Genomic DNA, 15,723 nt, shown 5'->3' on the forward strand with positions numbered 1-15,723 from the left:
TATGATTGCAATGGGACAGACTGACCAACACAGGGACCATTTCCCCGCTATCTGTACACACACACAAATTACAATCAGTTGTGGGATCCCGACTGAGGATAAAAGCCTTTTTGTCGCGCCTTTAATATATCACTTTCATTAATTTATATTGAATCTTTCACTCATGTTCAGTTATTTTACTTCCCTTCCCTAGATACCTTGTGCACAAATGAGTCACACACAGATGAGCCCAGAAACCTATATTCAGGTCTGTGTTAATGTCTTTCTGTCGGAGATACAGGAAGCTGGCCTGAGTTAATTCAGCCTCCCCAACCCCAACACATTTCCCATCCCTTGAATGTTCCCATCTCTATTTAATACCTTCTCTTGAACAAAAACAATTGGGAAATCACAAGGTGACGAATGGTGTCACAGACCCACGCGTTGCCTATTGATTGGACAGCCCTTTACTGGGATATCTCTGTGTTTAGTAAAGTTAAAGAGTAGTACATTGGGTTGACAACACTATCGTTTTATGTCATCAAGACAAAGCTATTACCACGATCAGAAAAATCTAACATTATTGTGCTAGCACATACCCAGCCGCGCCAGGATTCTGTCCCTTCCCACAGTTGATATCGCGTTTAATGACGCCCAACACAAAAGCCATAAAATTAGGTCGACAGCCTTTGCTGGATGAAAACCTTAGTACGACAAGGTTTTTCGCACAATATCAAGTTCATTTTGGCAAAGCTTCAGTCGTTTCTTTCAGTGTGCAAGCAATAAAGCTGCTGTCGCCGGGAAATGTTCCGGGAATTGGGCAGATGGAGAATGCAGCAGGTGGCCGGTCCCTTTACTTCACTCGCCAGCGAATTGGTTTTAGAGTTCAGTGGCCCAGACTCAATTCTAAATTATTTTCAATTTGCACTGCAGGATTGCTGAATACAATTTGAGGTGTTCATTAATTATGTTAAATGAGGGGGTTGACACAGAACTGCCGAAGGTACAGGTCCCACTTTGATTGTTTCATCCTATTAAACAATTCTCTAAGATCAAAATGAACAATATAACCACACGGCTGGGAAAATGGTGCTGAGCTCTCGTTCAGTCTCCGGGACCAGAAAGACAGGATTAACCTTACTTGGAACAGAAAGCGAGAAGACACAGGTTTGATGTTAGCAAGTCTCAAGTGTGACTTGAGATCAGAAGAAATTTTATTTTTCCCACAGAATGTTTGATGTTTGGAAAAGCTGAGGGAGTTAACGCCTTTATACATATCTGGATGGGAACAGAATTGAGAACTGTATAAGATTGCAACATACTGAGCTGATCCAAGATTCTACAGGTACAATGCTTCCTGTGGGAGCCGAGGAATGATGTCAGGGAGACAGCGGGCCTGGGTTCAATAGTGGAGATGTGAAGGTAGATAAATATTCTGGAGTTTGCTTGCCAACCTTTGGGGAGTGTTGATGCAAAATCTTACCTCAGGAAATTAGAAGGTTGCACCAGAGTCCATGGTCCCTGATAGATTGTGCAAGGTCTGTAGAAGCACTGTTCAGCCTCTGTTGTTCCAAACTTTCTTGTATATTTGTCACACTGGGTAAGGCAAGAAACGTGTGGTGGAGGAACAAAGGATTCAAAATGTCTATAAGACCAAGTGCTCTACTCGGAGCTCCTTCACGGCAAACAAGCCAAAGGTAGGCAGAGGAAACTTTACAAGGATACCCTCAAAGCCTCCCTGATAAAGTGCAACATCCCCACCGACACCTGGGAGTTCCTGGCCCAAAGACCGCCCTAAGTGGAGGAAGTGCAACCGGGAGGGAGCTGGGGTCCCAGCACTGAGCCCTGCGGCACTCCACTAGTCACTGCCTGCCATTATGAAAAGGACCCGTTTATCCCGACTCTCTGCTTCCTATCTGCCAACCAGCTCTCTATCCATGTCAGTATATTATCCCCAATACCATGTGCTTTGACTTTGCACACCAATCTCTTGTGTGGGACCTTGTCAAAAGCCTTTTGAAAGTCCAAATACACCACATCCACTGGTTCTCCCTTGTCCACTCTACCAGTTACATCCTCAAAAACTTCCAGAAGATTTCCCTTTCATAAATCCATGCTGACTTGGACCGATCCTGTCACTGCTTTCCAAATTTGCTGCTATTTCATCCTTAATGATTGATTCCAACATTTTCCCCACTACTGATGTCAGGCTAACCGGTCTATAATTACCTGTTTTCTCTCTCCCTCCTTTTTTAAATGGTGATAGTTATTTGTATTTTGCAATCGAATCTATTGAAACTGGATTCTGCTGATGTTCAAGTTAAAAGCTAACCCAGCAGCTTGGCACCTAATATGCATCTCGCACCCTACACCTAATGTTGGCTTGCATGGCCACTGTGCTGCCATTTCCTCACAACCTCAGCTCCCCAATGATAGTCAAAGGTGAGAGTGAAAATGTCTATCCTGTCACCCAGAATGTCAGTGAAGAATAGAGACCTTTTCCACCTGTGTCCAGATATGATGGGAAAGGGACTCCCAGCATGGTCCGGATCATCAGCCCATCTTACTGAGTGACCAGTACCCCCCAGCCCCGTTACCTGCACATGGACAGCGGGAAATACTGTTCAGATGAAAATATGTTGACTCGCCCTTAAGGGTTAATTTGTCAACGTTACCAATGCCACTCAAATGAACTTTTGAAATTGTGAATATTCTATTTCAGTTCAAGTCAGCCTCTCTGTGTTTGGAGAGTTTGGACATATTTGGTATATTATACAGCTTGTACACTTCTTGTCAGTGAAATGAAGAGAATCGCTGCATGGTTTCCGTGAAATGAATGAATATGAATGTTAAATGTCAGTGACAACAATAGATTATTGAGGCGCACATTTTCATGCAAGTTAATTCCTTTCTGCAGTATTTTGTGAAGACTAATAATATGTCACAGTCATTTGATTTACAATGTAAGCACCCTCTGTACAAGTTTATCAAATACATGTGCATCATGTTGCTGAGAGTGGCAGTTTGGGCTGCAGAAAAATACCAAACTGCGGTATGTCACATACTTCACGTTCATTAGCAGTTTGTTCAAGCTGTTAGTGACAGTAAAAGTCAAGTCCCAGCGAGAGCAGAACCAGTTTGTTGTCTGGCACAGAACCATATCACCATATTTAAGAGTTTCCAAACCAAGCATGCAGGTAGAGTTTTCATTTGTTGATAAAACATTCTAACTCCACCAAACACACCCCCTTTACCAGACAGCTCAGACACGTCCAGGCCATTTAGGCTCAGGTTGGCAGAGCTTAGACTTTGGGACTCCGAATAGACGTTATGCTAATCTTGTATTGAACCTTGGTTAGACCACACTTGGAGAACTATGCACAGTCTGGTCGACATATTATAAAAAGGATATCGAGGCACTGGAGAGAGTGCAGAGAAGATTTACAAGGATGATACCAGAAATGTGAGGGTATACATATCAGGAAAGGATGAACAGGCTGGGTCATTTTTCTCTTGAAAAGAGAAGGCTGAGGGGTGACCTTAAAGAGATCTTAAAATTATGAAAGGTTTTGATAGAGTGGATAGAGAAAGAATGTTTCCACTTGTGGGGAAGAACATAACTAGAGGCCATCAATATAAGATAGCCACCAAGAAATCCAATGGGGAATTCAGAAGAAACTTCTTTACCCAGAGAGCGGTGAGAATGTGGAACTCGCTGCCACAGGGAGGGGTTGAGGTGAATAGTATCGATGCATTTATGGCGAGGCTGGACAAGCATATGAGGGAGAAGGGAATAGAGGGTTATGTAGATAGGATGAGATGAGGAAAGATGGGAGGAGGCTTAAGTGGATCATAAACTCTGGCATGGACTGGTTCGGCCGAATAGCCTGTTTCTGTGCTGTATATCCTGTGTAATCCTCTGTAAAGTGTGCATAGTGATACTGATGAAGCTTAACCGACTCAAATCATGCAGCTCAGGAATACAGAACAGAGCTGTGGTCAGCTTCCTGTTGCTTGTTGAGCCACAAGTTAAGGCACTGGCTTTCAGGATCGTTCAGAGTCATATGGGATGAATTCCAGCCTCCAGTGTCTAACCCTGCAGTTTCCATTAGTGAAACCAACTGCCTTGACGTAATGTGGACCTTCCTGCCTCAAATATCAGAGACTGCCACAAAGGGTTGACTTGGCTTCAATCTTGTCATTTTAGATAATCTCAACCTCAAGGAGACTATGCTTATCTCCCTAAAGAGGGATGGTCCCTAGTTTGCCATTTGACAACTGAAAAGTGTGGATTCGATGTCTCGTGAGGTATACTGTAAGGACCAACATGACTCGCCATCCAGCTGACCACAGCATGGAGCCAACTACACCCCATCGAATGGTGGCAGCCCCAGTACCTCAGCATGGAGCGCACTACACCCCATCCAATGGTGGAGTACCTCAGCATGGAGCGCACTACACCCCATCCAATGGTGGAGTACCTCAGCATGGAGCGCACTACACCCCATCCAATGGTGGAGTACCACAGCATGAAGCGCACTACACCCCATCCAATGGTGGAGTACCACAGCATGAAGCACACTACACCCCATCCAATGGTGGAGTACCACAGCATGGAGCGCACTACACTCCATCCAATGGTGGAGTACCACAGCATGAAGCACACTACACCCCATCCAATGGTGGTAGCCCCAGTACCTCAGCATGAAGCACACTACACCCCATCCAATGGTGGAGTACCACAGCATGGAGCGCACTACACCCCATCCAATGGTGGAGTACCACAGCATGGGGCGCACTACACTCCATCTAATGCTGGACTACCACAGCATGGAGCGCACTACACTGTAAGGGGGTGATCTCAGGGGTCAGGTTCACCTCTGGCCTTCTGAGCCGTTCGAATCGCTCCCCTCCCTTTGGTTCTCGACTCTGGATTTATTTGGGGAATGTGATAAAGTGCAAGGGACAACTGGTTTGGTGCAAAATAAATTTGATTTTATTAAAGACAAGAAAATACAATGTCAAACTTATAATTACTCTGATAAAGAACAGGACATCACACATTCAAAGGGGTTACAGTGAATAATACACCTCCCACCTCCCAGTGCCTAACACTGACTAGATTAGACTCTAGGTCAAACAAGGACTATGCTTACCAATCCTTTATGGTCAGTTGGCAGTAGTCCGCGATTTCGGGGTTCGCTGGATTCTGTAGGTTCTGCTTGCCGTACCCCGAATGTCGGAGAAGACTTCTTACTGCGCAATCTTCAGTTGGGTGGTGTCTGCTGAAGCAATAGGGCACATTTTGGACTTATGGGGTAAATACCCGTTTTCTTTCGTTAGAAATAGGTTTAAAGTCTCTTTAGGTAATGTTTTCACCTGTTGGTAGTCAGGACTTGATTGTAGAGTGGAAACTTTCGATTCTTCGGTTTCTTCCTTGTGGAGCTTTGTTTCGAAGTTGGTCGATCGCGGTGCTTTTGGTGGTACCACGTTGGCTGTGGTCGGTTGCTGCCGCGATGGTGATGTTCTCCGCTCCTTTTCCGATTTCAGGACATCGAGGCTGGAGACATTAGTTACAACTGCTGCGGTGGTCTCACTCCCTTATTGATGCTAAGCGTCCCCAGCAGTGTCTTCTGAGGCAGTAGCAACTGCATAGCATACCCTTTGTTAAAGCAGGGCCCAGTTATGCTGTTGGAGCTGTTCTAATCTTCACGTCAAATCAGCCTGGATTCTTTGTTTAAATTTTGGCTGGCTTACTATTTCTTTGTCATATTTTGGCAGGCTCATTAAAATGTTAACTTGTCTCGGGTGTGTCGATCTTCTAAATCTCTTTCTTGATGGAGATATTAGCTTGGTATTGGCAATGTCTGTTTGTGGTTGGGTTTTTTCATGCGGGCTGGATGGGCCTTTGTTTGTTATGCATATGCTGAAATGCCTTTCCAGATTCAGGCTGATGGTTGGCTATCCCTGGGTTAATTGTTGCTATGTTAATGTCTCCTGTGGAGAAGGATTTTCGAGTATCCATAATTCTCCAGACAATTTGCTTTCGTTTCAATACCCAGACAGCTTCAATACTCAAACTGATTTCTTTGTAGGATAACCATCCTTTAGTTCTCTAGCCCGGTCCACACAGACGAAAGTTGTCTCGTAAAATACCAAATTCGATTAAAGTTTGTCGTTTCTTCCATGTGTATTTTAGGATTTCAAACTTTCTGGTAGATAGTTCCAAATTAAATTTCCTTTCCAATGAGTGCAAACATTGGGGGGGGGTGGGAGGGGCGGGGGCGGGGGGGGGAGTTTCCCACGAATTTTATTTCCCGAGATTCAACCTTCCCTGTATTTACCTAGCCAAAACTTTAACATGCATCCCCCTTTGAAATGCAATGCAGTTTGTAGGCAAATACAATCATTTCAATTCTATTACAGATAGAGGGGTCCGACACCCCTCCGTTACACTGTTTTTACAGTAAAACAAAGGTACATAGTCAAACACATTTTTAAGTAACATTCTTACAACACTCGATGTCTGCGTTTTACAGCAGGTAAACTTATAACAAATCAAACATGGTAACATGGTGTCACCCCTCCCTGTGCGATTCCCAAGTTTGGACAGGGAGCGTGCCTGACTTGACGGCCTCTGCATTTCACTCAGCAAGTGAGACACCATAAGTCAAGAATAATCGCTAGTTGACAGACAACCAAAATGTGGGAGGCTATTCTGATCCCGGTTGGAACCTCTATATTTCTGAAAATGTCCCACCAAGGCGGAATTGTGATCTCTAGAATCTTTCTCCCTATTTCAATGGTTTTCTGTTCTAGAGTATAGAAATGTTTTTGTGAGATTACTACAGCTGCTAGCAGGGCGGTAAGATGTTCGGGTAGAAGGGGAATTATATAGACAAAATGTACAACATAGTCCTGCAGGTTTGTAATGTTTTCCTTCATAGTGAGGTGGACAGTGGAGGGTTCAGGAATGGGGACAATCCGTTCCTGGGCCACTTGAACTGATGCCTCAGGTTTAAAGCAAAAATTGCTGTCACTCACCGGACACCAGAAGTGTCCATGTTGGTAGTGGGGCGCACTGGTGGTGACACAATATGTCCCAGCCCCTATGTATGCTACCTGTGGAGGGACCTGGTCTTGTGTCATTACTTCCATGGTGCAGTTAATAGGCTGTGCGCCAGCAGCTTTAAACCCACACTGTGATTTAGAATTGGCGTTCAAGTGCTGGGGACACAGTATTATGTGTGCACCCCGGCTCCGGCACCCGGAGAGGTCAGTACCCGTTACAGTGTGCTCCCACTTTATGACATAGGGTGGGACCACTGCGAAACAAATGTGTGCACCTCCCTGAATAACTCCAATGTTTTCCACTCTGTATACCGGTGCGGGTCGGGCTGTCCCACCCATGACCAGCATCCTTAACACTATCCCCATGATGGTGTGGTTAGATTTCCCACAGTCTACTGGGACAGGGTAGGCTTCAGAGGCTAGGCGGAGCTGGCACTGGTTTAGTGAATTACCGTACGGGTGGAGGGCTGCGAGGTGCTTGTTACTGACCCAGGAGGGGACTACACCTTGTTTTAAATCCTCCAGGTTGTTGCAGCTCTCGCCCAACATCCCTGCCCCATACAGCACGCACACCTCGTTCTGTGCAGCCTGGTCAGAAGCGTTTCTATCCTCCCGTCTGAGTGCATTCACTGTCGGTGCAGGTTTTTCCAGCTCAGCCACTAATTATTTTAAATGGACCGTCATAGCCTGGTCCTCGTGTAGCTCTGAGCCTACTGCTGTTTTTTCCTGTTTCAGGATCTTTCTCTATAGGTTCTTTAAACCATTTATCTGCGTTTGCAGTTCTATATCATCCAGGCTATTTATCACAGAGGACTCTGTATTATATGCAGTAAAAATGTCGTTCAAGGTTCCCCTTCTAAGTCTCCCCGTGCCCATGGTGTCCCTAACGTGTAGGGTGTATAGATCTGCTTTGTTTACATTCCCAAAGTCTAACTCGTAAAATTTATTAAACATTTCTCTAAGTAGGGCCTGGTATAGCTGCTCTGTTTCCTTCGGGCACCATGCAGGTAGATGCACCTCAGTAAGGTTTAAGATAACTGAAGCTACTGGATTGTGTATCCCCTGGTATAAATCCTTTTCGGTCGGTACCAATACTAATCTGTTCCCAGGTCCCTTGGTCGTGGTAGGACACCTTTCTATTATTGTGTGTATTGGCAGGGTCGTGGGCAGGGGTTTCTTAATGTGTGCTCTTAGTTCGGTGGCATTACTTGGGAGTGGGGAGTGTGGGACCGCACACCCGTGTAGGCTAGAATCCCACCCCATCCCTTCCCCAGCATCTTGCCATTGCCTGGCGAAGGCGATCAATATGCCTGCAGGACAGATTCTCCTCTGACCCCCACATGCAAATGTAAATTCCCTGTTCAGACTCCCACTACTTGTCCCAACACACCTTCACTCCTCCCCGTGTCCCCGTGATGGTACGGTACCTGTCATTACTGAGTCATTCCCAGTCAGATTCCTGGTCTCCCGCATCCTTGCTCAGCTTCCTGGGCCACCACCATCTACCCAGGGGAACCTTTCCATTACGTCACACATACCCGTTCTCCCTCCGTAACACTGACCCGCGCAGCAATGACCCATATCCTGGAGCATGGAACGGAGGCCTCCCCATAGGTAAACCCTTCCTGGCTGGAGTAGCGGGTGGAGTTAGATCCCAGCCACCCCGGCCACCTTCCCTCATGGGCGTAAACGGCGAGCTCCTCCACACCCGGTGTGCCACCCCCTGCAGTCACGATCGGTGCTCTCTCTCCCGAGCACCCATAAATGAGGGATTCTTCCACGTCTCCTCGGCCGTTGCTGCTCATCCTTATCAGGGTGAGCAGGAACAGGACCCTTCTCATGTTGTTCTCCTTCCTGTAGGGGCACATAAAACAGATTGTCTAGCCCTGAGAAAAGCTCTCTGGCTTGACAAAGATGACCGAGTTCCAATATGGGCTCATTTCTTCTCAGACACAAAATACAGTCTTTAATCGGCCGGCTGTCTTATTCAATTCCTAATGGAACTGATGTCTGCTTTTAACTGTTGTCTCACAGCCGTTTTACTCTTATCTCACCGGTGCTTCCTTTAATAGCTATACCCGTAGATTCTTCCTACTCCTGGGTGTTACCCGGCCTGTACCTCTTTTAAATAGCTGCACAGGTGTATTCTTTCTCTTACCCCTGGATAGGCTTTTACATGTTTTCCCCTATAACTATTACATATGTCACTATCATTACACAGATAATCCTACACTACGCTAGATCCTTACTAAACATACTTAAATTCATATCGTGCTATATATGTACAAGTGCCACCCGTCTCTGGGTGGCCAGGTTAATTCCCATCCTTCTCCTTTCTTCTTTGGTCTCTGGGTTTCCAGCGGGGCCGGTAATAGGTCGGCCTGTACCACAGGACCCAGAATCGGAGGTGGGTCTGAGTCCCACACTATTGGGGGAACGTTCCCTCCAGTGCTGCAGCACACCGCTCCTTTGGGGGTGGCTGCCCGGTTCATTTCATCCCCTGGGGATTCTGCCTGGTCAAGGGCTGCAATTGGTGGTTGGTCCACCACTATGTCTTCTGGGGGTCCCTCGTTGCCCGAGGCTACTGGCTGGGGGTCCCTGCTCGCAGGCTGATCCCTAATTTTAGGTACCCTTTCGCGGCTGGTTCCTCTCCCTGGGCTGAACCACTTAAATTGGGGCGTTGGTGACCATGGTGTCTTAGGCCGTGGTGTGCGTGGAGTCCCACTGGGGATGTGTCCGAGTCCCCAATGATTCCCAATGGCGACAGCTCCTCCAGTAACACAGTCCACCGCCCCTCTAGGTACAGTCTGTGGGTCTGCCATGAGCCCTGTGGGATTTCCATAGTCGGGGGCTGCTGGCTGGGGGTCCCTGCCTTTAGTACGGTTCACTGTTTTTGGCTGTCCCTTAAGTTTAGCTGCTGCCCCGGGGTTGAAAATTTTACACTGGTTTATGTGGAACCACTTTGCACGGTAGGGCAATTTTATGGCATAGACCATGGGGTTTGCCTTGTCGACAATGTGGTACAGTCCCATGTACAGTGCCTCAAAAACTACTATTCGATCGTAGTTCCTCACCATGACCTGGTCCCCTATCTCCCATTCGTGGTGTTTGCGGGGTTCTAACAGCAGTCGGTTGCTCCGATGCTCTTTTCCCATGTTATTAGCAACCTGCCACTGAACCTGTTTAAGCTGTTGAAACAGATTCCTGACAAAGCTGTCCCGGTTCGCTTCTCTAAGCTGACCTTTCGTGAGTCCCAGGGCTAACACATGGGTGGGGGTTCGCATGGCTCTGCCGGTCATGAGCTCGTATGGGGAGTATCCCGTGCTCTTTGACTGGCTGGCCTGGATCCCCATGAGGACCAATGGTAGGACCTCTACCCACCCTTTGGGTGAGTCCCCTGTCTCTTTGTGCAGACTTTCTTTGATGGTGCGGTTTAAACTCTCCACAGGCCCGGATGACTGCGGGTTGTGGGCGACATGCCATTTCCCTTTGATGCCGAGCACCTTAAGGGTTTCCTGCATCACCTGCCCGGTGAAGTGACTCCCCTGGTCGGACTCCACGTATTGTGGTAGTCCCCATTGGGAGAACACTTCCCTGACCAGGATCCTGGCTGTTCCCAGTGCAGTGGCTGTTCGGCATGGGAAGGCTTCCACCCATTTGGTGAATACATCCACCAATACTAGGCAGTACTTGTAGCCTCCCTGGGCAGTGGGTAGGGTCCCGATGTAGTGGATCTGGATCGACTGCCAGGGTCCCTCTACCCTCCTGATATGTCTCATAGACACCTTTCTTTTCTGGGGGTCAGGGTTGTTGGCCGCGCACACCAGACAGCTAGCACAGAACTCGCGGACATCTTCCCTGAGTCCTGGCCACCATCCTGTCTGTTCCACTCGTTGCCAAGTGGTCTCAGGTCCAGGGTGTCCTGCTCCTGGACCCTCGTGGGCCAGCTGGACGAATTCTCTCTGGTGTTGTTGTGGTACTACCCATTGCTCCCCCCTGAACAGCATGCCTTCTTTAATGGCAATTGCTGGGTGCCATACGGGCCGGCTATCCTTTCCCCTTTAGCTAGCATGCTCAGGACAGTTTTGAGGACGGGTCTTTGGTCTGAACCATTTTTAGGTCCAGGGGCAAAGCTATTCCTGCCTTTCCTGCCGTCCCCCCATCCTGCCTCTAACCGCTGCGATGGGTCCTGGGTTGTACGGATCCCAGAGCTTGCCCGTGCGGGCCCCTTGCTTGGCTAACATGTCAGCCTGCTGGTTTCCCTCGCTACGGGGTTCTGTGGTGGAATGTGCCTTCACCTTATGTATATAGATATTCCCCTACAACTTTCATGATCTTTTCCAGCGGTGGTTTAATTGCCAGGGGTCTCCCGTCTGCGGATGTGTATCCGCGGCGGGACCAGATAGCCAGGTACTCCGTACACGAATTGCATGTGAACATACTGTCCGAGCAAATCGTGAATGGGGCAGAGAATTCTTCGGGGTGTGTGACTACGTACACCACCGCAGACAGTTCAGCGTGCTGGGTGCTCATAGTACTGGGGAGTTTAATCACCAGGGCAATGCCTGCCTCGGGGTCATAAACTCCGCAGCCTGTGAGTCGTTCACCCGCAGATACTGTGCTTGAACCGTCCACATAGATCTCTCAGCCTGTGGGGTGTAACCCAGCCCGAAAGCCTATGTTAATTTCCCATACCCCTTCTACGCAACACTGGTGGGCTGTCCCTGGATAAATCATGTTGGCTGTGAGTCTTGGCTCGCAGAGACCCTTTACCCTTAGGTCCATTTGAGAGAGGAGCAGGGTCCAGCGAGCAATGCAGGCACTGCTCACTGTCCCGTCCTTGATTCTCCCGTCCAGGAGCATTTTGGTGGGAGTATGGTGGGTAAGGAGTGTGATAGGGGACCCCCTGTGAAGATCAGTGATCTTTTCACAGCCCAGTGAGTGGCTAGGAGGTGCAGTGCACAGTTGGAGTATCCCTTCTCCATGTCCGTGAGTATCCTGGAGGAATAGACCACTGGTCTCAGCCGGCTGTGCCGCTCTTGGAGCAGTACTGCACTCAGGCTGTCCCCACTGGCTGCTACCTCCAGGAAAAACTCTTTACCCCCATCGATGGCCCCTCGAGCTGGTGCGGTCTGCAGGTCTTTCTTGAGTTGGATAAGTGCTGCCTCGCAACCTTTGTCCCATTCCCACTCCACTCCCTTGTGTAGGAGTCGGAGCAGAGGGGCTGCTGTGGCTGCATAATCCTCAATTAAATCTCTGCAGTACCCGGTTAGCCCTAGAAAAGATCTTACTCCAGTAACAGAACAAGGGGCTGGCAATTCCTGCAATGCTTCTCTCCTGGCTTTATCTATAGCCCTCTCGCCTGCGCACAGCCAGTCCCAGGAATTTTATTTCCTTCTGGCCGATCTGTGCCTTCTTGGGGTTTACTTTAAATCCTTCTTCTTTCAGCAGCTCCAGCAGCTCAGCCAGCAGTGGGCCATGCTCCTCCCCCTGATCGGTGAATAGAAGCAGGTCATCCACATACTGCACCAACTGCTGGGGTCTGCTGAAACTCTTTAAACAGTTGGCCATACATTGGTGAAAAATGCTAGTGCTGTTGTGGAAGCCCTGAGGGAGACAGTTCCAAGTGTATTGCTGTCCTTTAAAGGTAAACGCTAACTTGTTCTGATCTTCCCTTCTTAAAGGTATGGACCAGAACCCGTTGGAAATATCCAGCACCGTGAAGGTGGTCGCGGAGGCTGGGATACTTCCAATGAGGTTGGCGACGGCAGCAACAGTGGGTGCACAGGCGGAGATGTTACGGTCGAGTACTCGATAGTTCACTGTCGCTCCCCAGGAGTTGTCCGGTTTCTTAACCGGCCACAATGGAGAGTTCACATGGGTAGCTATTGGTCTCAATACCCCCTGTTTAACCAGAGAACCCAAGGCTGTTTCCATGTCTGCCTCCGCCTCCCTGGGGAAGTTGTACTGTTTCTGTGGTCGGGTCATGGGGTCTCCATCTATGCTAACCTCGACCCCGTTTATCCTCCCACAGTCGGGTTTGTGAGTGGCAAAAGCTGCAAGGTTTTCCCTCACATACTCTTGGTGCTTGATCGGAGTGTTACTGACCAGTGATTCAAGGTCCTAACACTTTCCTTTGGTTTCATGGTGCACACCGTCCCTTTTCCCCGTTTTTCTGGGATAACCATCATCTCACTCTCCTATCCCGTACATACTGACCTCCAAAGACAGTGGTTTCTTAAATCCACTAGGATCCCGTGGCCTAGAATGAATTCAGCCCCCAGGATCCCTCTCCCTTCCTGTTCCCAATTCATCAGGACACAAGTCCACTTGCTGTGGAGTGTTCCTAAATGAATGGAGAGTGGAATGGAGAATGAGCCAGCACGCTCAGCGCCTGTGAAACCCACCAAGCTGTAGGGGACCCCACATGACAGAGGTGAGGCGGCGGGGTTAGCTGCATAGACAAGGATGCTTGAGGCACCGGTATCCAGCAGGTAAGTCCCTTTCACCCTTTCCACTTCCATCTGAACAGTCGGTCTCCCCCACGCATCATACTCGAGGGAACACAGGTTGTCCTCGTCACTGTTTTGGTTGGGATGGGGCAGATGGGATTTTGGTACCAGTGGCGGTGGCTACTCTCCCAGGGCCCTCTAGTATTGTTCGGAGGGCAGTCAGGAAGGTATCAAACGTGTGGGGAGGGACTGGCTTCTCAGTCTCGGTCTTTTGGGCAGGGGCAGGAGAACTCTTCCCTGCACTATTCTTCCATGGGTTTCTACAATTCTTTCTCCAGTGCCCACTCTTTCCGCACCTGAAGCAGGTACGTTTTGTATCGGAGGGGTTGCCCCCCTCGTGGCGCCATTCCCTCTTGTCCTGACTAGGTCTGATTTCGTGGACCCTTCCCTTGGGTGGGTGCTCTTCCGTCCCCCTGCAGTTCCAGTAGGCTAGGGTCAGTTAGCTGACCACTCCCTGTTCGGTGGCCTGGGGATCTCTCTGGTCAAACCAGGCCTCAGCCTTTGTTCTTATACGTGGTAAACTGTTTGCCACCGGGCTTCGGAGCCAGTGGGCTCTCTCGTCCTGGCTTAAATGATTCTGGTTGAGGTCCCCTCCACAGACGCTCTGGTACACAGGCCACAGCCTGTCTGCGAAAGCCTGTGGGGTTTCCCCTGTGAGCTGCCCTGTCTTCTCTACTCTGGAGAAGGGACTCCCGTCATTACAGCCCATGGCTTCTCGAATGTCTTCCTGGACGGCGGCACATGCCCCCTTTTGCTCTCGGAAGAGAGGGACTGGTACAGCTTCCCCTCCAGTGAGAGGAGGTGCATCTTTGCTATCTCAGCATCATCACACCCGTTAATATTCCCTGCCTGTTCCACTTCCATAAAGTGAACCGAGAGGTCTCCCTTTGGAGTGAGCTTTCCCAGGTGACTTATCATAGCCCTTAGCTGTTGGGTCATGTGGGGACCACAAACTGACTTTCCAGGGACCCCAGACCGTCACTCAACGGTCTTGTCTAGGAGATGGATCTGTCGCTGTAGACAGACCAATCAAATTGCCTTTTCTACCGATTCTTTATGGTCCTTGCTTGCTGTCCACTGGGCAGTGTCGGCTGGACGCTCAGCGTGCAACAGACCAAGCACCCACTCTTTAGTGACATTCACTTTCTTATACACACAGGAGGAAATCCTCTCTTCCATCTTGGTTCTTTCTACCAAACCAGCACTCTCTGCATCACACCCCTTGTACCAGAGTCCTGCCGCAGTCGCCATTTTGTAAGGGGTGGTCCCGGGGGTCAGGTTCACCTCTGACCTTCTGAGCGGTTCGAATCGCTCCCCTCCCTTGGGTTCTTGGCTCTGGATTTATTTGGGGAATGTGATAAAGTGCAATAGACAACTGGTTTGGTGCAAAAGAAATTTGATTTTATTAAAGGCAAGGAAATGCAATGTCAAACTTATAATGACTCTGATAAAGAACAGGACATCACACATTCAAAGGGGTTACAGTGAATAATACACCTCCCACCTCCCAGTGCCTAACACTGACTAGATTAGACTCCAGGGCAAACAGGGACTATGCTTACCAATCCTTTATGGTTAGTTGGCAGTAGTTCGCGATTTCGGGGTTCGCTGGATTCTGTAGGTTCTGCTTGCCATACCCCGAATGTCGGAGAAGACTTCTTACTGTGCAATCTTCAGTTGGGTGGTGTCCGCTGAAGCAATAGGGCACGTTTTGGACTTATGGGGTAAATACCCATTTTCTTTCATTAGAAATAGGTTTAAAGTCTCTTTAGGTAATGTTTTCACCTGTTGGTAGTCAGGACTTGATTGTAGAGTGGAAACTTTCGATTCTTTGGTTTCTTCCTTGTGGAGCTTTGTTTCGAAGTTGGTCGATCGCGGTGCTTTTGGTGGTACCACGTTGGCTGTGGTCGGTTGCTGCCGCGATGGTGATGTTCTCCGCTCCTTTTCCGATTTCAGGACATCGAGGCTGGAGACATTAGTTACAACTGCTGCGGTGGTCTCACTCCCTTATTGATGCTAAGCGTCCCCAGCAGTGTCTTCTGAGGCAGTAGCAACTGCATAGCATACCCTTTGTTAAAGCAGGGCCCAGTTATGCTGTTGGAGCTGTTCTAATCTTCACGTCAAATCAGCCTGGATTCTTTGTTTAAATTTTGGCTGGCTT

Source organism: Pristiophorus japonicus, chromosome 13 (assembly GCF_044704955.1).
Source record: "Pristiophorus japonicus isolate sPriJap1 chromosome 13, sPriJap1.hap1, whole genome shotgun sequence".
In the NCBI taxonomy this organism is placed as follows: domain Eukaryota; kingdom Metazoa; phylum Chordata; class Chondrichthyes; family Pristiophoridae; genus Pristiophorus; species Pristiophorus japonicus.